General features: G+C 30.1%; 1 protein-coding gene across 3 annotated transcripts in view; it reads left to right on the forward strand.

The window, feature by feature from the left end:
- The window catches only part of LOC130675558 (hemicentin-2-like), a 635,075-nt gene that overhangs the window by 349,637 nt on the left and 257,558 nt on the right, over positions 1–27,880 (forward strand). The window lies entirely within an intron of this gene.

Genomic DNA, 27,880 nt, shown 5'->3' on the forward strand with positions numbered 1-27,880 from the left:
TAACGCAGTTGCGAGGCCCTGCCTAATTTGGCTTCCTTCTTAGGCAGCGGTTTGGAAACCATACTTGCTGGTGGTAGCTTAAACCAAGTTCGCGCCAAATGAGGCAACCGCATAAAGCTCGCATCACAAAAATAACGCACGTCCGAAACTCTGCATAATTAGGAAAGCCGAATTCGGCACAGAATCAGAAGCCGAAGTCACCTCGAAAAACTGTAATCTATCTGTGAAAAATGATTATACATAGAAATTGGCAATGTATGATCATGTATGATTGTAATGATCATATAATTTTGTTTGACTAAATTGAAAAAAAAAAATTTTTTTTTTTTTATCATTTAAAATCATTTTTGCAGGGCAGTTATTATCAGATGTGCTAATTTTATGTTATTTCATTTTCCAATCGAATTAGAAACTTTTAATTCAAGAAAAAACGCGAAACTTATCAAAGACCGTTATTGTGGGATTCGAACCTGGGACCTACGAACGAAAGACAGACTCTTTAACTACTACGCTACACTACCGATTGTGGCTCCTAAGTTTATTTGTGCTATTTACATATTATTCAGTACCAGCCAGGAATTTCGAAGATATACCTAACTTAGGCAATGACGAAGACTTTCTCAATAACCCGAGTAGAATCCTGGCTACTGAAGATGAATTTAGAATCAGTCACTAGCTCAGCGTTACTAGCTAGCAGATTTAGCTAATAACGAGCTCACCGTTGGCTAATTTTTTTTTTTTTTCAAGAATATTTTTAGCGCACCGATATCTCGTGAGCGAACAATATTGATTATTTACAGGTGGCGCTGTACAAGAATGAAATCTTGACTCGCCATTGCCTCCCAGGTGGCTCAAAATCATTCGTTGTAGATGGCGCTGTTTTTAAATTAAAAAATAGCTTACTATAAGCTAATAGCTGGCCATTATCTATTATTTACAGATGGCACTGTGCGAGAATGAAATACTAACTCGTTATTACATCATAGTTGGCTTGGAATAATTACTTATAAGTGGCGTTGTTTTCAAGTCAAAAAACGACTCACTAGAAACTGATGACTGGCCATTATCTGCTATTTACGAATGGCACTGCATTGACATAAAACGCTGGCCCATCATTACCTCACAGCTGGTTCAAAACAATTACTTATACATGTAGATAACGCAGTTTTGAATTCAAAAGATGACTCACTGTAAGTTCATAGCTGGCCACTATTTATTATTTACGGATGGTGCTATATAAAAAGAATTTGTTGACTTGTTATTGGTTTTTAACCAGATGATATTTTTTGTTCAATATAACCAATTTATAATGAGCATAATAAGCATAAATAATAAAAAAACAATATATCAACTTAACTTCAAATAATTATAGACGGCGCTACATAAAAATATCATTGTAACTAACTAGCATGTAATTAGCTAGTATATCATGGCTACTAATTGTTGAGTATATGAATAATTGTTGCTCTTGGGAAATTAATTAGAAATGAATTAACGTGGTCTAAACCACTGCCGACCACGTGTAAAGTTTTTATACGTGAATTTTGTATAGTTGCATTCGCTATCGAGTATGATTTAAAACGCATTCGCTATAAATATTATTTCTCACAGTTTTTAAGTATAAATAGTGTAAATAAAAAATCTAATTTATTTATCTTTAATTTTGTGTTAATTTTTATTTATTAAATCAAAACACACCTACACCAGAATCCTTTTGTGCATTCACTTATTTTGCAATTGTTTTTTATCTTATATCTTATATGTATTATGAAAGAAGAGATGTTTGTGCCTATGCCACGATTCTGAAATGTAATCTAATTTTTTTAATTATTCTAATAAGTCTATAATGTTTTAGATTGTTTTAAAAAATTTTGAGACACATCTGGTATGCTCCAAATTGAACATAGTTGATTTAAATTACTTCTCAATTCGGGTTTAATAAAAAATGAACTGAATTTTTTTATCGGTATACCACATTGGTCGGGGACTGATAACAAATTATGATCCACATAGATATCAGATGGTCATTTTAGTTAATTGACTAAATAAAAATTCTTAAAATCGTACAAGAGAATTTTTTACTGATGAATGTTTCCATCCGTTTCTATCAAATAATTTGAACGCGTTAACTATATAACTAATTATTATATTAATAAGTGAAACATGCAATACCATTATATGGTATTAATCCATTGGAAATAATCCCACTGTCATTAACAGTCTGACATAATGCCAAGTGGTTAAATGGTGGAATTGACAACACTATATACATGAGTAGATAGTATCCTCAATTGTATTTATTGCGACGATTTATAAATAACTCAAATAGATTTTAATTTTATATGTTCAGAAAATATGAACAAGTAAAATTTCTTTAAATTTCCTGAAAAACATTATCGTAGTAGAAGCTCGAATTTTATAGTATTGTCAATAAAATCAACAGATCCGATAACAATAATTGTGATAAAACAAAACTTTATTAGATTTGCATGGATCACATTTATTCAAATTTTAATCTGCGTTTGACCTAAATTTCATTCATGTGCTTCTACTCAAATAGATGTAGCATTAGATCTAATGTTTTTTTTTTATTTATCAAGGGTCGAAATTTTTTTTGAATCCAAAAATTAGGAACTTTTTAAATTTTCATAATTTGCGCTCTTTTAGCTCTGGTTTTTTTAGATTCTCACAAGTTGGAATAAATTTGCAGATTCAATCAATGGAGAATAATATTTAAATAGGTCTGAATTGGAAACAGAATTTTAGATTTCCATACATATTTGTTATTTTTTCCGAAACTAATTTCGGAAAGTGGCACCGTTAAAAACTAAAAATTTATAAAAGTGACAATTTGAAAACTTAGAAGACACTACATTTTTCAACCGAAAATTAGCTAATACCTTTACTTAGGGACTTAAACTTTAAGAATTGTAAACAATTGAATTTACAGCAATGTTTTTTAAAATATGGTCAAAATTAATTTATTTCTGTTGCTTTGAAATGATGTAAAAAAATTAAATCACTAAAATTCTTCCATCGTGGAATATATTTTTAAACATTGACGGTATATCTATTGACATTTATCGAAATCCTCACAATAACAACAATCCTTTTGAAACATTCGACAATTCTTTTGTAAAAGAAAAGAAAAGAATTAACTATAACAATGTAGACAACGGTCAAACAAAACAGTGGTATTTGAGAAAAACTGAAGAAAAATTGTCCAGCGAGTAAGTTGGTAGACGACGGCGGTATTTTTATCACAGAAGATTGGTTCCTGAAACTTTTCAGATTACGTTTTAGACATTCCTTCATCTCTTCATCCTATGAAGTTTCAACGACAACTCGATCCAGTAGTTCGTAACCATTTGCCAACATCTCTCTATATAGCGTTTTTTTATTTTTGTAACTGTTTTATCTCTACATTGCTACACTTCCCACACGTTAAAAGTTGCACGGCAAAATTTAGATCTATTTGTATCATCATCCAGTCAATTGATAGCAACGATTATTGTCATTATAAAATATAAAAACAGTATGTATGTTTACAGCCTCTAGAGATCATAAACTTTTACCAGATTTATAAACGGAATAAGATTTGCAGTAGAATTTCTAAGCATTTTTAATTTAAAAAAATTAATTGTTAATTCTGATGAACTTAAAACTATTTGTAAGAGTGACCCATTTTATTCAGACTTGTTGATTGTATATCATTCGATGTCACATCGACCGATAGTTTAACCTACATCAAAATATATTGCAATAAATATTAAGAATTTGTGTAAATAAATCGAGATTCGTGTGCGTTAACATGTAAATAATTTTGTAATACATAATTATTATACATATAAAAAAATGGATGCAATAAAATATAAAAAAGCCATTCGGTAGCCAAAATAGAAGGTAGATTTCTCACTCAATCGATATAAAAAGTTAATTTCGTACATGCATATCTTGTGATCTATGTTAGTGTGTGATCATGGTATGAAATTAGAATCATTTTCTTAGAGTGAGGGTAAAGAATGACAACGACTTACTTTCTCGGAGAACTTTAGATAGTTGATTTGACAAAATATTACATAGGTAATATACCAATGTAACCTTCACGCAAATAAAGTATTGTTGTATTCATAATTTACAATGTTTATTCCAACTTTAGATGCATACTATAAACTAACGGTATTACGATTAACATAATATTATCTTTCAGTGTAGTCAAATTAAAAGATTATCCAATTAGCGACAAGGAAAATTCAACGGAAATAGATTTTAACATGTAATGTATAGTTTATTGAGAGCTTAAACCATAAAAGATGGTGGTTTCTATATTTAAAATCATTTTCAATGCTTTAAAAGTATCAAAAGATGTAATAAAAAATGTAAAGTTTAAGGTACAAACTTGAAGTTAAATGAACTACAACAGTGAATAAAAACTAATTTTTTTTTAAAAATCGTGAAAATTTCAAACAGCCATAAGTCTAAACTAATTAACCGATTTAACCCATCTTCGAACTTGTTCAAGATAATTGCCTATAAAATAAGTCTAGAAAATTTCATAAGGATCGGAAAAGAATTGTCGGCGCAATCGTGTCCTCAAAAAAGGGTTATATTACACAATATATGTAATATCGGATGTTGTGGATATTGGAATAGTAAGGTAATCACAGGAAGATGTAAGGTGCGTGCGTTCAAAGGTGCAAGATCATTGATATATATTAAAGTAAAGGTTTATTAAAAAAGACGACTTAGTCAATACAAAAGGACGTCTTTACACTGAGAGGGTTCGACTTCAACTACTCTTGTTTCTCCACTCGAAACCCTGTGTACAATACCCTCAGTTATCCTCACACTCACAATCGCACACATTCTTATATTAGTTTTTCATATTTTACTTTCCTTAACATTCATAACCATCTCTAGTTGCAACGGAGGTCTGCTTATTTTCAACCGGGCACTTTTACGACCCGGGCCCGTCCTAATCCCTGAATTTATGACCTCCGTCCTCAACTTTCACTCACGCGGTCACTTCCGTCATAAACCACCATTCGTACTGCATTCTCACATGTTGTTTATTTCTTAACTCAACTTACAAAGTTTTTAACACACACACACATATTTTAGTACATTCATTCCCCTCGCGATACTACATCTATAGGGGAGAGAAGGACAAATCGGGGTACTTAAGGAAATACCAAGTTCTCGAGGACTCAAATACACTAAATCTTTTTTAACTTCCCGCTAAGAAAATTGAAAATTTTCAAAAATTCGGGAAGTTATTGGTTTCGGTCCGATTTACGAAAACCGAATTTCTATCAGATCTTGACATTTCGAGATTCTAGGAAGCTATCCTGACGAATTTAACGATGATGTCCGAGTGTATGTATGTGTGTACGTACGGATGTATGTAAATATTCATAACTATTGAACGAATGAACCGATTTTGATTTTTGAGGTGTCATTCGACGCGGCTTGTCAATATCTTGAAGCTGTAAAAATTTGAACTTAATCGGTAGGGTACGTTCGGAGATATTTCAAAAATAAAATTTTTTCAAAAATGTTTTTTTATTATAACTTTTTATTCGCTTGGTGGACTGATTCCAAAATCTAATCAGCTCTAGAACTCAATAAAACGCGTTGACTGCCACCTTAACCGTCTCAATAGGTCAATTCGTTAAACAGATATCGTTGGAGAGAAAATTTTAAAAAACTTTTTATTCGAAAACAACGGCATACAAAAGTATTTTCGAGCTCGTAGAGCTCGAAAATGTATTCAAATCAATGTTTTAGAGCTCCGTGAGCTCAAAAACAGCGGGAAGTTTTAGGGCTGGCCCGCAGGGTCAACTGATAGACCGATTTTTTTTTAAAGATATTCAAAGTAAAAAGAAAACATTTTTAGTTACCGTTAAAAAACAAATTCTTTCATTTTTGCAGGCAAAATGGGGTACCCCTTGAAAAAAAAAAAAAAAAAAATACATAATTTCCGGATTTTAAATGAATTTGATTAAGTTAAACTGATTTGCAAGTAGTTTATATGAAGAAAAATTATATTTTAGATGATTATTGGATACGAAAGAAGAAAAACAAATTTTCAATAGTTTTTATCATAAAACAAAAGTCATTGATATTTTTCAACTGACAATTGATTTTTGAAAAAGTTGATTTTTAAAAACAATTTAAAGTATGAAATTCTTAACTTCCCGCTAAGAAAATCGATGATTTTCAAAAATTTCGGGAAGTTATTGTTTTCACCCCGATTTTCGAAAATCGAATTTTTATCAGATGTTGACGTTTTGAGGTCCTAGGAAGCTATTCTGACTATTTTCAGAATGATGTCCGAGTGTATGTATGTATGTATGTATGTATTTATGTGTGTGTGTGTGTGTGTGTGTGTGTGTGTGTGTGTGTGTGTGTGTGTGTGTGTGTGTGTGTGTGTGTGTGTGTGTGTGTGTGTGTGTGTGTGTGTGTGTGTGTGTGTGTGTGTGTGTGTGTGTGTGTGTGTGTGTGTGTGTATGTGTGTGTGTGTAAACTCTTTGTAACTTTTTAACTAATGAACCGATTTGGATGTTGAAGGTAGCAATCGAAAGAACTTGTTGGCCGTCAACTTTCCTGAAAATTTCAGATCATTTGATCAAGTATACTCGAAAATATTGGCGAATTACGACAAAAATAAAATTTTTTTATTTAGTTTTTTATTGATTTCTCAGAAACGACTTGAACGATCGACTTCAAAATATAATCAGCTTTAGAACTTTATGAGCCGTGTCAAATGCCACCACAGCCATTACAATCGGTTAATTTGTTCGAGAGATATCGTTGGAGAAATAAATGGTAAAAACCGTTTTTTTTCGATTATCTTTGAAGTGACTCATCCGATCAATTTCAAAATTTATTCAGCTCTAGAACTTAATAAAACGCGTCGATTGCCACCTTAATCATCTCAATCGGTTAATGCGTTTGAGAGATATCGTTGGAGAAAGAAATGGTGAAAAACGGGTTTTTCCAAATATCGTCGAAACGGCTGAACCGATCGATTGCAAATTTTAATCAGCTCTAGAATTCAAGAAATCACGCCGATTGCCACCTCAAACGTCAAAATCGGTTGATTAGTTCAAAAGATATCGACGCTGAAAAGTTAAAAAAATACCATAAAATGTTATTTTTTCCCGATAAATCAAAATATAATGTGCCACAATGTGTCTGAAATCATACCAACTCTTTTCTTTATAGTCTCTTCCGATCATCAGATAATGTCATCTAACTCGTTATTTAGTTTTAATCATATTGTCAGCAAAAAATTGAAAAAACCCAATCTTTAATATTTTTCTCGGATATTTCATACATTATTACTCTGACCTAAGTCAAAACTCATTCAAATCTTGATTTTGATTACTGACATTGATTTCTGCCTCAATACATTTATTTCAGAGAACATAATCGAAATTAAAAATTTAAAAGCCGCAAATTGAGTTATAAAAAAACAGAAGAACTAATTCAAACTATTAGTTACATATTATCAGACAATATTTAGAATTCTTGAGCACCGTTTAAATATTTAAATTTTGGGCTGAAATTTTCAGCATAGTCACGATTTTACAAATATTAACTATTGCTGCCAGGAGAAAGAAAAAATTTAGAAATAAAAATCCGAATTTCGATCATTGTAGATATTTTCAAAATTCGTGAGCGACTTCTTATATTTATGCATATATACGGAAAAAAAATTTACTGTTGCTGCAACAGGAGGCATTCATGTTGCAGCAACAGGAAAAAATCTTGTTGTAGCAACAGGATTTTCCTGTAGTTGCAACAGGAGGCAGCCATGCTGCAGCAACAGTATTAATCCTGTTGCTGAAACAGGATTTTTTCCTGTTGCTGCAACATGGCTGCCTCCTGTTACAGCTACAGTAAATTTTTTTCCGTGTATGTATCAATTTTTCAACGAATGGTATTTTTGAACCCTACTCAACCAATTATGATAGGTCATGACAAAATTCCTTAAATAATCGATCATGAGGACAAATACAATAGCTAGAGTTTAAAATAATCTACCTGCATTGAGTACAAGAACCGAGTTATGAGTGTGGGCAAAAAAAACAAATATTGCAGATTGTCATTCCCCTGATTAACGAAACGATTATAAACTATTCAATTTTCATACTATATACATTTATCATTGAGTAAATCGTTCTGTGAAATCAGCGTTAGACGAGTTATTGAAAATCTTATAATCTGGAGCACTTCCGAAGTTACCAAAATAATTAAAAAGAAAAAATAATAAATATTATATTATGTAATGGGTCCACTTATTTTATCAGCTAAATGTGGTCGTAATAAAATAAGGGTCCACACATGTGTAAAACTTAAGGTGTTTTAAATACCTGTCCAGCTAGGTTCAGTAATCTCAGGACGAGAGTAACCCCGCACTGGACCACAGTATTAAATTTAATAGAGAGATCTTATATTAGCTTATCAGGAAGGTTGTTTAAAATTAATTAAATACATTTTAAATTTGAAATATAAAAAACTATGGCATTTATTCAACCGAAGCTGCTTTACAAATAATTAAATGATGAAGATGAACAATAACCAAGATGACTGATGAAACTGACTCGACTGACTCCAAATTTTATAACTGACTCGACTGGTTTAATAAATTATTTTAACAATGACTCGACGGATTTAATTAACAAATTTAACAACGACTTTACTGATACAATGACTCGACTGAATTAATTATGCCTTCAATAAATTTACTGACAAATAAATTTATAATAAGATAAACCGACAATTTATACGAACTCACTTCAACTTTACTTCAACCTCCTTCACCTCACCAACCGGTCCTCTCCTCAATCCCAAAACCTCTGGATCCTCCAGGAAACTCCAAAATCATCAATTGACGACCTCCAGGCCCAATATCCACAATTATTATAATTAATTAAACTTAATTAAGAAATAAGCTTCCACTTAACATCGGCTCATACGCTCTCGGCCCTTAATGGCGTCTGTAGTAGCCAGTAGACAGTAGTAGTGATGGTAGTAATAGTAGCAGCAGTAGAAGTAGTAGTAGTCGGGAAAAGTGTCCGTCCACGATGGTTGCTGCGAGCCAAGAGACCGACCACTCGTCGTCTCTGGGCCTTGTACCCCTCTCGACTCAGGCTGGCCAAACCCTAAAACCAATTGTCGAGGAACTCGACCACAGCGACCCAGGCGCATAAGTGGCTATACTGACTTCCGGATTGGCAGTTGTTGACGAAGGAGGCCGGATCTTTTGGCGCGAGTCGAAATTCAATTTAAATGGAATGCTAAAGCATTCTACCCCGTTACAATTAATTATGTTGAGTTTTTAATAATGATTTAACTGTTACATTTATAGTTAGAGTATAATAGCGTTACCTATTTTATAGTTTGATATTTATAAATTAAACTTTCATTATCGATAACAATTAAATTTTATAATTATTTTGTTTATTAATCATTATTTTAATTTCAAGGTATATTTTATTTACTTAAATTCATAAATTTTCAATGCTCGTCGATGCAGATTATTATTTATTCATTGATCTACATAATTTTATACTGCATATTAGATTCATCTGTGGATATATATATATATATATATATATATATATATATATATGTACATTGTAATTTTGGTGGAGACAAGAAGCTTAACTTAATGTTCTAATTAACTATCTTTCTATAGAACATTTTCAATAACCCAAAACCTGTTAATAATATATTTGATATTTAAAAGAAATAAAATAATATTCATGACTAAAAGATTTAAGCAGTCAAATATACGAACATAATTCAAAAATAAAAGATTTCCTCGAGCTGTAAAATGACATATATTCTAAAATTTTTAAAATTTCTAGTGGGATAAAAATAAAAATGGATAGAAAAGGAAAATAATCGCAGGAAGAGCAAAGAAAACGTAGAGATTGGGAAAACACTCGGATGAATTTATGGCGGCATAAATCGATAAATGCTTCGCTTCCGAGGGTCCGATATTTTGGGGTTGACCCATTCTTTGTTGCTTTAACTTTTCGCTTTTGGAAAAACATACCTAGTATTTTCCATCGATATATATATATATATATGTATATATATATATATATATATATATATATATATATATATATATATATATATATATATATATCTATACATAGTTGTAAACTTGCCGCTTCGAGGCATCCTATAAATCGACAAAAATCGTTATGACCTAAAGGAAAAATGGGATCTAGACTATAACGTCTGTAGTTAATAAAACCAGGCTATATAAAATATATAGTAGCATCATTAAATTTTAAAATAAAACATGAAAATGTAAATACTATTATCGGATTATAGCTATTTTTAAAATCACTGTTGTCTGTCAATATAAAAAATCTAACAATACATTATTTAAACGACCAAGAAACCATTGCTATCAATTGTCACGTACGAATCTTTAGAAGCACGATAACTCTCAAAAAGTATAATAAACTGGCCTAATTCTTTCATTATTAGCATTGTATTTTTGGTCACAAGAACCTTGTTCAAAATGACTATCTAAGTCCTTTTTGTTTAATTGCCATTATTAAAAAATTGGAAACCGGTAATTATTATAAAATTCAGCAGTCATTTTTTATTTTTATTATTATTATTATTTTGTTTTCTTCCACCGACTACTGGCAGCAGTACTATAGAATGACAGTAGGATTGAAAAAGAAAAAGCGACATCCAATAAAGAAAGGTGGAATCAATTTAAAAAATTTTAAATTAAACTGAAAAAAATAAGAAAAATTAAACTACACAGAAAAAACAGTTAACTTGGTTCAAGAAAAATATTGTCTTCCGAATTTTCTTTCTTGATTCAATAAAAGTAAAACACTTGATTTAAAAACTTTTTTTGGTTCAAGACAGTAAATTCTCTTCCTCCAAAAAAATTTATTTTGAATACTTGTAAAGTACCGATTTACCGTAAATTACGGTGGATTTACCGTAATTTACGGTAAATCTACTCGAATTTTACGGTATCCTACGGTAGATTTACGGTAAAATTACCGTAAATTTATGGTAAATCAGGTCTGCTAGGGAAAGTTACTTCAATAAGAAAAAAAATAAGTAAACAAAGACGAAACAATTTGTTTAAATTATTTATCAATACTTTCAATAGATTGTTCCTTAAAAAAATGATATTGATCTGACTTGATATGTTTCTCTCCAATCCACACGGAAAAAAATAATTGGTCGCCACTACCGATTAATTTTCGGTAGCTTTTACCGATTTTGTTGGTATCAGTTACGTACACACACACTCACACATACACGCACTAGCGCACACACGCGAACACAGCCGCACACACGCGTACACAGGGGAACACACACGCGCACTCACGCACGCACGGACACACTCGCACTCGCGCACGTGTAACATACCACAGAAATAGTTTTTTTATGTCCACTAAAATTCGTCAGTAGAACCGAAAAAGTTTGGAATATCCAAAAATGGATGCCTTGAGCATTCATGTGAATAATATTCAAGTGAAGTAAAAGTTTATTACATATACAACAATTTTTCGATGAAACCCTTTATATTATTTTAAATTTTAACATATTTTTTTGTATCGACTGTTTATGAAAAAAAAAAAAAAATAGATTATAAATTTTTAAAATCCCCGCCATTTTACCTAAGAAACGCCAGCTGTTAGTATGTATACTTTAGTATAGGTATATTTTGTGCCATCTATCGATACAATCGAAAAATAATCGATACATAGAAAACGATAAGTAAAAAAAAAGGCCATTCGGCAGCCGAAGTGGAAGGTAGATTTCCCAATTAATCCATGTAAAAAGTTTCATACATAGATATCTTGTGATTCATGTTAGTGTATAGTCATGATATGAAATTAGGCTCGTTTTCTAAGAGTGAGGGTAAAAAAGACAACGACTATTTTCGATGGAAAACTTCAGATAGTTGATTTGACAAAACAGTATATAGGTAATGTACCAAACTGACCTTCACGTTAACAAAGTATAGATAATTTAATTAGTATGAGATCGTAATTGTAATCGCTATTACGATAGCAAGGCCAGGTATAATTATAGGACGTACAGGTACGATTGAAACGTCATAAATAATGAAAGAAATACTTTTAAAATATAAATTAGCTGTGAAATTTACAGGTTATTTTGTACACAATAAAATACAACTGACAAAATTGTATTCTAATGGGAAATGCATAAGTTATGTGGAATGAACACCATATTTTCTACATTTTTTGATTCCATTAGAATTTTCAAGGCTATCAAATTATTGGAATGGTCAAAACCTAAAGTTTAAGGTAAAAAATTAAAGCTAACTAAATAAGCTTCAAGGAACTTTGTACGAAAATTATCTATGAATGTTAGTTTTGAAGTTATACAAGCTTTAGCAGTGATTAAAAACTGATTTTTACGAAAAATCATGAAAATTTCAAACAGCCATAATTTCAAAACTATCCAAACGATTTAGCCCATCTTTGAACTTGATGAAGGTAATCGCCCATAGAGAAAGCGTGAAAAATTGCATTAAGATCCGATAAGAACTGTGGGTGCTATCGTAATGACAAGACCAGTGATAATCATAGGGGTTAGAGGTACATTTGATACATCATAAATAATAAAAGAAATACTTTTAAAATATAAAATAGCAGTGAAATTTACAAGTTATTTTGTGCACAATAAAATACAACTGACGAAACCGGATTATAATGGGACAAGCATAAGTTATGTGGATTGAAAACCATATTTTCAACATTTTGTGATTCCATTAAAATTTTCAAGGCTATCAAATTATTGGAAGAAATGGTCAAAATGTAAAGTTTAAGGTCATTAATTAAAGCTTATTAGTCAAGCTTTAAAATACTTTTTACAAAAATTCTCTATGAATTTTAGTTTTCAAGTTATATGGACTTTAAAAGTGATTAAAAACTGATTTTTTCGAAAAATGGTTAAAATTTCCAACAGCCATAACTTCTAAACTAATTGACCGATCCAGCCCATCTTCGAGCTTAACCGTGGTAATTACATATAAAATAAGTGTGGAAAATTTCATTAAGATCGGATAAAAATTGTAGACGCAATCGTGTCCTCAAAAGTCCGTTATATTACATAAATAAATATATATATATGGGGTATTCCATGCCAAATCGACCACTTTTGAACCTTACCCCTTTAGATTTCGCTGAAAATTTTTTATCTTTTTCTACTCGATGAAAGACGTTTTCCAGAATTTTTTCAAATTTTTTTACCCAACCAAAAAAAAGTTATGAAGCTTTCAAAAAAATGGCTATTTTATTTTCAAATAGCCATAACTCTCTCAAAAATTGACCTTTCGGGACGTTTTTTTTTTCAAAATTTTTGTTTTTAATTGAATTTTTTGAAAAAATAAATAAAAAAAATTTAACATGATCGCTTCTATGAAATAATCGCGTTTTTTGTATAAAATCGTTATTTTTTCGAAGTACGTCGTTCTAAATTTTTTTTTTTTTTTTTCTCAAAAAAAACTTCAATCAATTCTACAATTATCCGCGTGTATCCCAGAGTGGGCCGATTTTTTTTTCTATTTTTTTTATTTCGTTGAAAAAAAAATTTTCAACATTTTAAAAATGCAGAAATTTTTTTTTTCATAAATATTATTTATATAACATAATTAATGTAATTATATGATTTTAAGGTATTATATTCTCCATATATTGTCCGAATTTACCATTACAATGACTAGGATTAATGATTGATGCAGTTAACATTTAATGACTCAAAAATAATGCAACAAATTATTTATTAATTTCTTCTTTGGCGTTTAAATATTTTACAAATTACACAGTGTAATTGTTGAGTTCCTACAATTACACTGTGTAATTCCCGACAAAAATGGTTGTTTGTGCGTTAAAAACTTTTCTAACTCGAATGAATACAGAATTTGTAAAATATTTAAACGCCAAAGAAGAAATTAATAAATAATTTGTTGCATTATTTTTGAGTCATTAAATGTTAACTGCATCAATCATTAATCCTAGTCATTGTAATGGTAAATTCGGACAATATATGGAGAATATAATACCTTAAAATCATATAATTACATTAATTATGTTATATAAATAATATTTATGAAAAAAAAAATTTCTGCATTTTTAAAATGTTGAAAATTTTTTTTTCAACGAAATAAAAAAAATAGAAAAAAAAATCGGCCCACTCTGGGATACACGCGGATAATTGTAGAATTGATTGAAGTTTTTTTTGAGAAAAAAAAAAAAAAAATTTAGAACGACGTACTTCGAAAAAATAACGATTTTATACAAAAAACGCGATTATTTCATAGAAGCGATCATGTTAAATTTTTTTTATTTATTTTTTCAAAAAATTCAATTAAAAACAAAAATTTTGAAAAAAAAAACGTCCCGAAAGGTCAATTTTTGAGAGAGTTATGGCTATTTGAAAATAAAATAGCCATTTTTTTGAAAGCTTCATAACTTTTTTTTGGTTGGGTAAAAAAATTTGAAAAAATTCTGGAAAACGTCTTTCATCGAGTAGAAAAAGATAAAAAATTTTCAGCGAAATCTAAAGGGGTAAGGTTCAAAAGTGGTCGATTTGGCATGGAATACCCCATATATATATATATATATATATATATATATATATATATATATATATATATATATATATATATATATATATATATATATATATATATATATACATACATATATAAATTTTTTAACGAATGGTATTTTTGAACTCTACTTAACTAATTATGATAGTTTATGACGAAATTCCTTGAAAAATCGACCATGAGGACAAATACAATAGTTAGATTTTTAAAAAAATCTACCTAAAAATAAGTAATATGGCTGCTCAAAGGGTAGAAATTGTCGTGTTATGCCTATCTAAAAATATTAATTATAATTAAACCATAAGATACTTAGCTGCCATTTACAAAAGGGGTCTTCGCATTAACTATACGAAGATATTAAAAAAAAAAATGAAGTTGGAAAATTGTATTTTTCGAAAGTTATAGTGTTTACTAGCCCATGACTCCTAAGAAATTTAACGAGATAAGTCACTAAAAACAGATATTTCATAGAAAAATCGTAATTAGTCGACTTAAAAATGTATAAAATCTGTTGTTTAATCATTTTTCTTTGTAACAATAAATTTTTTTTGTATCATTTAAGTGTATTTATAAATTTAGAAACAATCTAATATGACGAAATCGAGTTTTTTATTTTCTGGCGAGTATAGTGCATAGCTTCAGCGCTTCGCGCTCAAGGCATGCAATAATCGGTTGCAGTTACCAAAATAATCGGTTGTAGTTACTAAAATAAACCAAAACATGATACCGATTATTTCGGTAACAGCTACCGTTTGTTTTGGTAGCCATTACCGATTGAAATCGGTACCAGCTACCGAAAATTAGCCGTTAGCAGCTACCGATTATTTTTTTTTCGTGCATAAATAAAACATCAAACTACTACACAGAAAAAAAACTATCCTGGCTAAATATAAATTTTCTTGAGTCATGAAAATTTTTGAATCAAAGAAGGAAGGCCAGAATTTTCTTCGATCAAGGATTAAATTTACTTGAATTTTAAATCTTACGTCAATAAATCGTTTCTTGAGTCAATAACTCTTTTACGATTGAATTAAAATACTTATTTAATAATTCAAGATACTTGATTTTTTCAATTGAAGAAAAATGTTATTTATCCAAGATTTGCTATTACTCGTATCAAAAGTGAACTTATTTATTCGAAGTTAGAACATTTATTAAGGTAAATAATTTTTTTTTTTAAACAAGAACCTTAATTTACTTCATTCAATAACAATATCTTTTGATTGAAAAAAATAAAGTCGTTGTACCAACAAAATTCTGTTCTGCTGTTGGTAATATAGTTTTTCCAGACAAGCTATTTGACCGACTTTCCCTGATTGAGAAACCTAATTTGAAATAACCCGAATCAAAATTAAAACAGTAGTTTGAGCCTCCAAAGCCTTAGTTCTTTTGATGTTGGACTTGCCACTGAATGTAATATGTTATTTAAGTCCTCGATGTCCTAAACGAAGCGCATGGAGGACTTAATTACCTTTTTAAAATGGTATTTTAACCCTTCATGGCCTACCTTACTTCTAATCTGTAACTTCGAATGAGCTCAATTCTTTAGCATGATATTATTGTTATAATAATATCTGTGTTCTAAATACATAAAGATATTTCCAACTGATCGTGAGCGTCCGAGTAGCAGTGTGGCAGTGGTTGTGCTTTATATTCGTTAGGCCGTGGTTTCGAATCCCTGCGGTAGCAGATTAGTTTTCAGCAGTTTTTTTCAAATTCTTCGGCAGGTTCCGTTTTCCAATACATCGTTTGTATTTGTTGTTCACATAAAATAATTAGTTAATCATATACTAATAAGTCAAAGACTCTAATTATTCAATTCGAATTTCGAATGACATAGTACTATTCTATTCGAACGCCTACTCGTATAACTTTAGCTATTATTATTAATATTTTAAATTTTATTATTTTTTAACTCACAACAAAAGGTTAATTACTAAGAAATGATTTTTGGAATTTTTAAATTTCAAATTTTTTTTGATCATGGTGGTCATTTCTAATTAGTGGCCCCCTTTTTCCTTCTGTTTCTTTACGAATTGTACGCGATCCGATGAGAGTCTTTCTTGATCTATAAATTTAGGCTCTGGAGGCTTATTTTACCTTTTTAAAAAGACGATTTGAACCTAAACTTGGTAAAAGCGGACAAAGTTATCACGTTTAGGTTCAAATCACCTTTTTAATGCATGGATCTTCATATTCTAAAAAGATGATCTGAACCTCCTTACCTTCGTGTAGGATTTGGAGGCTCAAATCACCTTTTTAATTTTGACTCGGGAATTCAAACACGATCTGAAACAATTCAAAGTTGGCAAAATTGACTATATATAGATATACACTTTGGGTTGGATTGAATCATTCCAAATGAGATTTCTAAATCAGGGTGAGCAGAGTTTTTTGGCTGAAGAAAATTTTGTTCTTAAGAAATGAGTTCTAACTTACTCTCTCTTTCTCGCACTAGCACAGTAAATTGATACCGAGTCTACATTTTTTATTGAAATAAATTAAAATTTAATAATTGAATTATATTATCATAATAACCCAGTGAACACATCAACGTAACAGGGATGTCACATTTATAGAATGAAAATTTCCGGTTACGTAAAATCTTAAGTCACAAGTACATCACATCTTCATAACATGTATATCACAATTTCACACTCATTTACATAACATTGTTACGTAACATAATGAACGTAAATGTGATGTTAATGTGACGTACATGTTACATTGGTGATATAACTGTGATGTTATTTGAATATCATATTTACATAACATAGAAGTCATGAAAAAATACAAATTTTACGTTAAGGTTATATAACAGTGACCTCTAAGTGACATCATTTTCTATTAAATTGTACAAAGCACTATTGTGTGCTAGAAATTATAATTGCTATTTTAAAAAAAAAAATTCATAAAGAAAAAATATAAGAGATATTAATATGTGATTTATTAGCTGAAAAACATACATACTTTTTTTATACGAAAGTACATTTTTTTCAATAAATATTTAAAAATCTCCAAATTCTTACTTTTGTTTATTTTTCTCGATACTGAAATATTATTTTTTTTTTGAGTATCGCCCCATATCGGTCGATACCAGACAAAAATGTAACCGTTGGACTGGTTACCTCGAATGTGCATTGGACTGGGGGATAAAAGGTGGATCATATGTATCCTCGGAGGAACAATTTGAGCGCCCATGAATATCTCAGCGGTGGATTCCTGAACTAACAAATATTTATTGTGCAGCGAATGCATGTTCTCACGTCAGGCACTCAATTAATTTTTCCGCCTGCTTGTAAATAATCATTTTTATTGTTATTTATTTGTATTTAATTTAATAAAAAAGAATAATAACAATAAAAATTAGAAAAACCAAATAAAATGACTAATCATAAAATAAATATATTAATAACAATAAAAATAATTATTTCAATTATTTATAAGCAAATGAATATACAGATGAAAATTTATATAAATAAAAAAAAAGGTTACTCCACCGATTCGACATAAAACTCAGCGAGTTTCAATATCAAATATTATTTTTTACATAAATTTAATGTAAAAATATTAATTATAACAAATATGGAATTTTTATGCATAACCCTTTCTATCGCAATGCCGTCAAAATACATACATCATTTTAAAGTAAAATTTTTTACATAAATGTGATGAAATGTTTCGATGTAAAATAAATATAACAATTTTTTATGTGAGAGTGCTGTAACAATATGAACATATCCGAAACATTACATTGTGATGTGAATGTGACGATAAAATAGAATCACCAAGATTATGTCACTTATAAGTCGATTTTGTTTCGTAAATCCGAGGTAATATCTAGAATGTAAAGCTAACGTTAGTATGTGATATAAATATAACGTCACTTTTAGGTCACCAATGTGATATCACTCGGTCAGTAACATGCATGTAATCGTAATGTCACATTTACGTCACAAATTTGACGTACCATTTACATTACAATTTATATCATCAGAATGTAAAATTTACGTTGTATTTGTTACGTTACATGTTCTCTAGATGTGATATCACTGTTACGTTGGTGTGTTCACTGGGAAGTTAATTAATTTATATAATTGAATATTATTAAGTAAATTTGTAATTTTTTTTCTAACCAAATTTTTTTTTATTAAAAATATTAATATTTTTATATCGAAATTGTTTTATGAAAAATTCATATAATTTGTTCAGTATTTTGCTAAAATGTGACATTTCACAAATTATTTGCGATAATATTTTTATTTTAAATTCTGGGTTTAAAATTGAAAAACATGACTGGTCGCAAGGCCAGTGTGGCTTAATAGATGTAGGTAAAAGAAACGTAGCCTAGCAAAGGCTGGGATGGCTTAGTTGGTAAAGCTCTCGCGCAACGCCGAATCGGTCTGTGTTCGATTCCTGCGTTAAGCAATAATTTTTTTTCTCAATTTGTTACAAAATATTTAACTCATTGAGAAAGTGGCCTATGCCTTGAAAATGCCTCTGATGAAGTATTTATCGGCTTCACTGCATTGTTAATATATAACGGTGGGCCTTGGCTACTTCGTGTCCAGTAGCCACGAACCACAGTTAATTAATTTCCCCAAATAAATTCAATTTTATTAATTAATTATCGTAAATATAAATTTAGATGTTCTGCTTGCTGGTTCTGAAATCGGGAAAATTATTATAATTATCTCAGGAGTAGGTCTATTCGTTCTGACCGGACACGCGGCTGAAAAGAAATCCTTATTCTATGTGGCGCTGGTGATAAAAGAAATTTAATTGGTAGAGACTCAATACTATTTTACAATTTTTATTTAACCAAGATCCTAAATTTATACATAAAGTTTTCCCCGTTTAATTGTTTCAAGTTCTATAATTGACTTGTCAGGAAAATTATGCGTCCATGCGATGAACTAATAAATTATTTAAATGCGCCCGTTTTTTTTTTTTTTTTTTTTTTTTTTTCACTAAATTATTTAAAGTCGCTACTAACTACTAGGTCATGAGCGACTACGAGAAGTTTACAATAGTATTAGATTTTACTGTAGATATTAATTAGCTTAGTGAAATTTATGAGTGTTTTGCGGTGTTCAGTAGTCTTGAAGATGTTTTCATAATCCGCTGGCAGTCTGGTTTGGGTCCTTTCATTCCGAAGAAGTGGGCAATCTATGATGAGGTATTTTACAGTGAGAATTCCTTTGCAGTGTGGGCAAGTAGGTGGTTCTTTTTTATCGAGCCGATAGGAGTGCATTAAATTAGTATGTCCAATCATCAGTCTGGTCAGAATTACTTGCTCTTTTCTTGTTAATGAATTATTACAAATAATATTGAAACCGAAAAATAATTTTTTCGATAAAAATTACAAAAAAATAAAAAGTTTTTTAGCTCAATAAATTTCTTTACTTAGCTGAAGAAATTTATTTTTTAACTGAAATTATATTTTTGTTCGCGACAAAAAAAATTTCTTGGTCCAAGACAGTTTTCTTGGTTTATAAAATTATCTTTCTTAGTTCAAAAACATCTTCGTTTCAGCTCAAAACATTTTTTCTTAACAACAAGATAAAAATATTTTGAAGCAAGAGACGCAATTTTCTTGAGAGGAGAACATTTTCTTGAAACAAAATAAAAACACTTTGGAGCAAGAAACTAAATTTTCTTGAGAAAAGGACATTTTTTTGAAACAAAATAAAAACATTTTAAAGCGAGAAACTAAATTTTCTTGAGAGGAGAACATTTTCTTGAAATAAAATATAAATATTTCGGAACAAGAGACTGAATTTTCTTAAGAGAAGAACATTTTCTATGATGAAGATCAAATCAATTAAATCCAGAAATTGAATTTTCTCGAAAAAAGAAAATTATTTTGAAACAAGAGAAACTTCTCAAACCAAAATGCAAATTTATTAAAGTAACAAAAAAATTTCTGAAATCAAGAAACGTTTCTTAAAACAAAAAAAAACGATTTTTTCTTCATTCAAGAATAAAATTGTGAAGGAAATATTTTACTTGAACCAAGTAAATCTTTTTTCTGTGTACGGAATCAGAGATTATAAGGAAAAAAAAATTATTTGTTTTTGTTGATTTTCAAAATTTTTGAAATTCGTAAACGACCGCTAAAAAAACTTTTAATCGAGTTGAAACTTGGGGAAGATTCTTTAAATACTTTGAGCTAGCATATCTTCATGTAAGCTTCGATCTTTCAAAAAAGTCCAAAGAATGTTGCTACCCTAATGGTTGTGTATGCCCATTTTTGACCTTATATGTGCTGACCATATAAGTCCCATAATTTAATTTAAAATAAGTACTATGCCCGAAAATAGTGCGATTTAATTGTCCGCCAATTTTTGCCAAAATTTAGCCTTTTCAACCGATTTTTGGCCAAATATTTTTACCCGGAACGAACCATAAAAAATCTGGGTATCAGTTGGCTCTGCGGGCCAGCCGCAAAAGTTCTCGCTGTTTACAAGCTCGAAGAGGAGCTCAAAACGTCGACATTTGATGAAATTTCGATTTTTAAAAATTGGGGTGAAAACAATAACTTGCCGAAATTTTCAAAAATCATCGATTTTCTTACCGGGAAGTTAAAAATTTTTCGAATAAAATAAATTTATTATGAAAACCGTTTCTGGTTACCTTTAAATTGTTTAAAATAACTATAAAAGTAATAAACTACAATTTGAAATGATTTTTAATGAAAATTTTAGAATACCACATTTCACCTAGCTGATTTTATAGATTTCAGTTGTTTTTTATTTTTTTTTCTGAAGTTAAAGTCACATTAAATGGTGACTGGTGGATTTATACTAATGTAGTATTTCCGTTGAATTATTCTTACTTTTTTAACTATATTTAGAAAAAAAAATTCAATCTATCAATCGAAATTTATTTTTAAGAATCAACTTTCCACTCTGGCTGCTAGATGTAAATTTTTTTATTAAAAATATGAAATATTTGCTCGAAAATGTCAGCTAATTTATATATTCTTTTTATTAAGAAATAAAAATTTTTTTCAAATCACTTAAACAAAAGTTTGAAAGTTATTAATTGATTACATTAAAGTATTAATTTTATCTTGGAATTTTTGAGAACACTGAGTGTCGTAAGTTACAATTGGTTGTTGGCCTTGAAAGCATTGAAGTTCATTAAATTTATCTAAATTTCTATCTCTTGTATTTTTCTTTAATTCTTATTCTCTCATTTACTAACCTTCATTCCGTTACGATTCTCCGACTGAGTAATCGACAGATCAGTACATTAAGAAGAATGTGCAACCACGTAGCATCATTATTTTCACACGTTTAGTTCAATAATTTGTGAATTATTTATTTTCAGCCCCAAAATGTTCATTAAAATCTTACAATTTAAATACCGATCGGCAATACATTAATGGATACCTTTTGTTACTATTAATTACTCTTTGTTCTGTTCTCATTCTGTAAACTCAAATATTTTCATTGTTTGCACTATCGAGTTCATTTGAACATTTATACGTTATAATAATTATTCATTATGTATACATATCCAGATTATTTAATTTATTTGAATATCACTTATTTATTTTCAATTTTCACAAAGAACGATAACATAAACTGACAATCGATTATTTATTTTAAATCGTGCCTGCAGATAACAATTAAACGAGAAATGAAATGAAACAGTAAATTGAGAAATTGTGCTATTATGATTATTCTATTATTCTTTGTAATTAAGTAAAATAATTACTTTGAATTTTTTTTTTTTACTTTTCAAGTAATCCGAGTACTGAGTTATAATTAAAGCAGCGTATAAGAAAAGAGTCACTATGAAATTTAAAATAGTTAACAGTCTAAGTGAATAATATTTCAAAAACTCATTTCATTGTTTTTTTACTGTTTTTATTTACCAGAAATTAATATAAAAAATTATTATCCCCTTCTCTAGGCTTAAAGGTATGATTGATAAATCAGTTGAAATTATTGACCTGAGTCAACTGAGATTTGTCCAGCGACTGGAAGATTATGATTTTTTACAATACTGCTATCTCAAGGATAAGCATTAAGAAAAGTTCATCTAAGCATGTGCTTTCGAAACAGTACAGAAGATGAACCGTTGGTTTCTCCAATATCGGGGTCTATTTCCGTCGCTGAAGAAGTCACTGCAACTATTCTATCAGACGCAGTCATTGTTGAAAATGGCTCCACAAGACATAGCGTGCTTCGATGAAAAGTTTATTCTGCACTTTAGGAAAGAAGAAATCAACAGCGCTTGGTCAAAACTCCCTTTACACATGCAAACAAATTCAAAGTTTATCGGATACACAAGATGTATCGATTATTACACTACAGTACACTGAGTGAAGGTACGTTGGAGGCTCGTTGTCCATACAAAAAGGATTGTTATCAATGTAATACCGATTTTAACTTAGATGATTTTTTATTATCCTAACTTATTCTAATTATGGTTAAAGGGAGAAGTAAACAAAAATATTTGTTGTTTACAAATCAAGTTTTTTTTTTTTATTCTTTATCCTTAATTACACGTAATTTTTTTTAATAATACAGATTCGATTATATTATTTAATTGGTCTACTTTACGTTGGAATCGTAGTCGATTTCTTGCAGCTTGCTCCCATTCGCCTTTTCTCGCTTGTCTGGATGCAAAACTTTACACATTCATATAATGTATAGTGGGTGTTAGATTAAATTGAACTCTCATCATATTAGTTTCCTTACACTTCTGCTTATAGGATTATACTCTACGATTCGATCATGTATAATTAAACAGTAAGCTGCTGTTTGGTTGGCAAACTGATTTACCGATTCAAATTCTAGTCGTGTATCCACTGGTCCCGATTCAATCGATTCGTTTTGTTTTGAACATTCAATAATGTAGAATAGTGATTTTTCAAGGAATTGTTTTTCGTCAGCCGTGGTTCAGGTTCTTTATCGTAATCACTGATTTGAAAATTAATATACATATCAAACAGTAAGAAATACTGCTTATTAGCAATATTTAGATTTGTTTCCATAAGGATAACTTTGTGTTTAAAAATAATTTTATGTCTCTGATATCACAATAATCAAACTCGCTGGAATTTTTAGTAGCATCATTTTTTCTTTCAGTTTGAAATCCTAAGATCACAAATCGAGGCATCTCAAGTTGTGTCGATGTTTTGACTGCCCAAATGTGTTTTGAAGTATTCAGTAACAATGGATATTCATACAACTTCTAAGCGCGAAAACTGATTGATATGGCCGGATCATTTGCGATAAAATTCAAGGCTTGAATTTTTTGTTTGTCTGACATAGTCACATGTGTTACAATCCACACGACGTTTTTCAAAGTTATTTTAACAGCTTTAGGATTAGCCCCAGCAGTTGGCGGAGCTACAATGTAGGCATTTAAATGAGCATTTGATCATATCAAAATAAGTTCATGTTTAGCGTTAATGATAACTTTTTGGTAATCTTCAGCAAATCCAAGTAGAAGACTCAGGGGTACAGTTACATCAAAATATGCCAAAATTTTTGTTTCGATCAATCTCGACAGCATTGAGTTCATAGCGTATTTCTTCAAACATATGATAAACTGCTATGCTGGCCATTAGTGTAGTGGCCATTAGTGTAGTTGCATTAACAACTGTTTCATCAGCCTTGGTTAATTTTCCATATATATTTAATGTATACATATATATATTAGACTGGGCCAAAAAAATCGACTATTTTTTTTTTTTCCGATACTGTGAAAATATTATTCCTGATGACCAAAAAAAAATATTGTGCAAGTCTGAGCCCTTAATATTGATATTAAGAGATGTATCGTGACGACTATTAGTTTTTTGAAAGGAATTTCATTTTTTACCCAAAACTCGTAAATCATCTATCTGAAAAATTTGAGCAATGTATAATTGTAAAGGAAATTGAATTCCCTACAAGAAATCTCTCTTAGTAAATTGACGTAAAACGAGCCGTTTCCTTGTAACCGTGCCTTAAACATTGATTTGTTTTTTAAATTCTTTGTTTCTGTTTTGGTTTTTGTAACTACTAGAAATATTGAAATTTTTTTTAGTCAAGATACATGTTCTGTAAAAATTGCATTTTTTATCAGTAAATTTTACAGAAATAACAAATATTACAGTTTCAAACTCGATATTGTTGATTTATACTGTAAAAGTTGCTGCTTAAAATTGTATTAATTTTATTCCTATAACAAATTTATAAAATTATAGTTTAAGCTTTAATGTTTAAAGATTTTTGCCCGGAAGGCCTATTTTTACTGTAGAAACTGTAATTTTTCGACTGCTCTCTTTTCCGTGTATAACTGAAATAGAATAATAATAACAATAATAATGATAATACTTTTTGTAAGTGCATCTAATAACATATTTTTAATTTATTGTTTGTTAAAAATGAAAATTTTGTTTATACTGATACTTTTTTTATTCTAATAACATTTTAATATACTGTTTAAAATAATAATAATAATAAATGTGTTACCTAAACATAAGATCAATTTAAAATGAAACTTTACAATAGCATTTAATAAATATAAGCCAAAGAAGTTTCACTTCTACCGCGTGTACACACTGATACACGCACTCTTTTTTAACTTCCCGCTAAAAAAATTGACGATTTTCGAACAATTGTTAACTTCCCGCTAAAAAAATCGACGATTTGAGGTCCTAGGAAGCTATTCTGACTATTTTCAGAATGATGTCCGAGTGTATGTATGTATGTATGTATTTATGTGTGTGTGTGTGTGTGTGTGTGTGTGTGTGTGTGTGTGTGTGTGTGTGTGTGTGTGTGTGTGTGTGTGTGTGTGTGTGTGTGTGTGTGTGTGTGTGTGTGTGTAAACTCTTTGTAACTTTTTAACTAATGAATCGATTTGGATGGTTGAGGTGGCAATCGAAAGAGCTTGTTAGCCCTTAAGTTTCCTAAACATTTCAGATCATTTGATTAAGCAGACTCAAAAATATTGGCGAATTACGAAAAAAAAAAAAATTTTTTTTTAGTTTTTTAGTGATTTCTCAGAAACGACTTGAACGATCGACTTCAAAATCTAATCAGCTCTAGAACTTTATAAGCCGCGTCGAAAGCCACCTCAACCATCTCAATCGGTTAATTTGTTCGAGAGATATCGATGGCGAAAGAAATTATAAAAAGCGGTTTTTTTCGATTATCTTTTAAGTGACTCATCCGATCAATATTAAAATTTAATAAGCTCTAGAATTCAAGAAAACGCGCCGATTGCCACCTCAAACGTCAAAATCGGTTGATTAGTTCAAAAGATATCGGCGATGAAAAGTTAAAAAAATAACATTTGATGTTATTTTTTCCAGATAAATCAAAATATAATGTGCTAAAATGTGTCTGAAATCATACCAAATCTTTCTCTTTATAGTCTCTTCCGATCATCAGATAATGTCATATAACTTGTTCCTTAGTTTTAAACATATTGTCAGCAAAAAATTGAAAAACACAGTCTTTAATGTTTTTCTCGAATATTCCATATATTATTGCTCTGACCTAAGTCAAAACTCATTCAAATCTTGATTTTGATGACTGACATTGATTTCTGCCTGAACACATTTATTTGAGAGAACATAATCGATAATAAAAATTTAAAAGCCGCTTCTTCATTAATCCCTAGCGGTTTCACCGCGACGGTGAAAGCACGGTCGAATTACGGTGTTTTTACCGTGAAAACACGTCTTCCGTGTTTTGACAGTGAAGCGGCGGAGATTCGACGGTGAATTTACGGTGGTTTCTGTGCAGTCACGCTACTATGTACCGACCGAGTCCACACTGTGTTTTTACGGTGGTTTAAGGGTGTTTCGAAAGCGAGTTCACAGTGTTCTGACGGTGAATTTCCAGTGTTTTCATAGTGGTTTCACAGTGGTTGGCAGTAATTTCCACGGTGAGCTCACGGTGGTCCCACGATGGCCTCACAGTATTTTCGCGTGGATTTTTCAGCGTTTTCTCTGTGGTAGTTCAGTATTTCCTCGTTGTTTTCACGATGATTTCATGGTGTCTTCACCATTGATATATTTTTTTCTTATAGTTTCCAAATCTCTGTCAATCATATTTTCTTATTTTCTCAGTACTTTTGATAATTATCTTTTCTAAAGTGTATTGTTAAATTATTAAAATGAACAAAGCTTATCATTTTAAGTTATCTTATCAATATGAGTACACAGAAAAAAGGAATTTCTTGGCGCCAAAAAGTTGCACTCACCCCAAGAAAATTTTGACTTGCCCTAAAGAAATTTAAGCATAATGAATTGAAAACAAAAATTTTTTTGTGGCGACAAAGAATTTTCTGAATTCAAGAAAAAATTTTTTTAGGCGAAAATAAAATGTTATTGCGTCAAAAAATTTTTCTAGTCCCGAAGTGAATTTTGTTTTTATTCAATAATGCAAAATTTTATATAATTGAGTTCTAGCAAATTCTATTTAATAGCGATTTCTGAGTAAATATGCCGCGCAGGTTTGTGAATCATTATATTTTGTAATATACTTTAGATACGACTAAATAATGTAACATTATTCGAAAAAAATGATTTTACAATGATTCATAAATCTTATAAAGTCTATGAAATTTTTCAATTTACCGCATTCATAAATGTTGTAAAGTACGCAAACTTTTTTAAAATTTTTGAAAATAAGCTAATAAGATCATTAGTGAGATAGTTAAGGACATTTCGATGTTTGAATAATGAATTTAGTTATAAAAAACTTAGATTTCAAATTTAAAATATTGTATGGTTAAGTTTGAAAAATTTTAACTTCTCATTTACATAATTTACCAAAAAAAGTATTTATTGCCCCGCTACTAGTGGGTATACAGGTATTGGTCTCGTTACCCTATAAACAATTATATAATTGAATGTAATACAAATCAGAAAATCAATCATTTATTAAATATCTTTAATTTTCTAAAGTTCATTTGTGCTTATATAAATACAATCAATCCCCACAGTCAAGGGTGTGATTTGGCACAGTGGATAGCAGATCAGACTTTGAATGCGAAGGCGCTGGGATCGATCCTCCGAGTAGGCGTTAATTTTTTTTTTTTTTTTTTTCGCTATAAAATTTATGGACGCATCATGAAACGATGAGCTGACTGTGGAAATACGGTGAATTCACGGTTAAAAAACTGTCAAGCCATCGGAAAGCCGTTGTAAACTCACCGTGGATATCGCTGAAAACCACTGTGGAGCGCACCGTAGTTTTACGGTGGTTTCACCGTAAAACCACC

Source organism: Microplitis mediator, chromosome 10, assembly GCF_029852145.1.
Source record: "Microplitis mediator isolate UGA2020A chromosome 10, iyMicMedi2.1, whole genome shotgun sequence".
NCBI classification, from domain to species: Eukaryota; Metazoa; Arthropoda; class Insecta; order Hymenoptera; family Braconidae; genus Microplitis; species Microplitis mediator.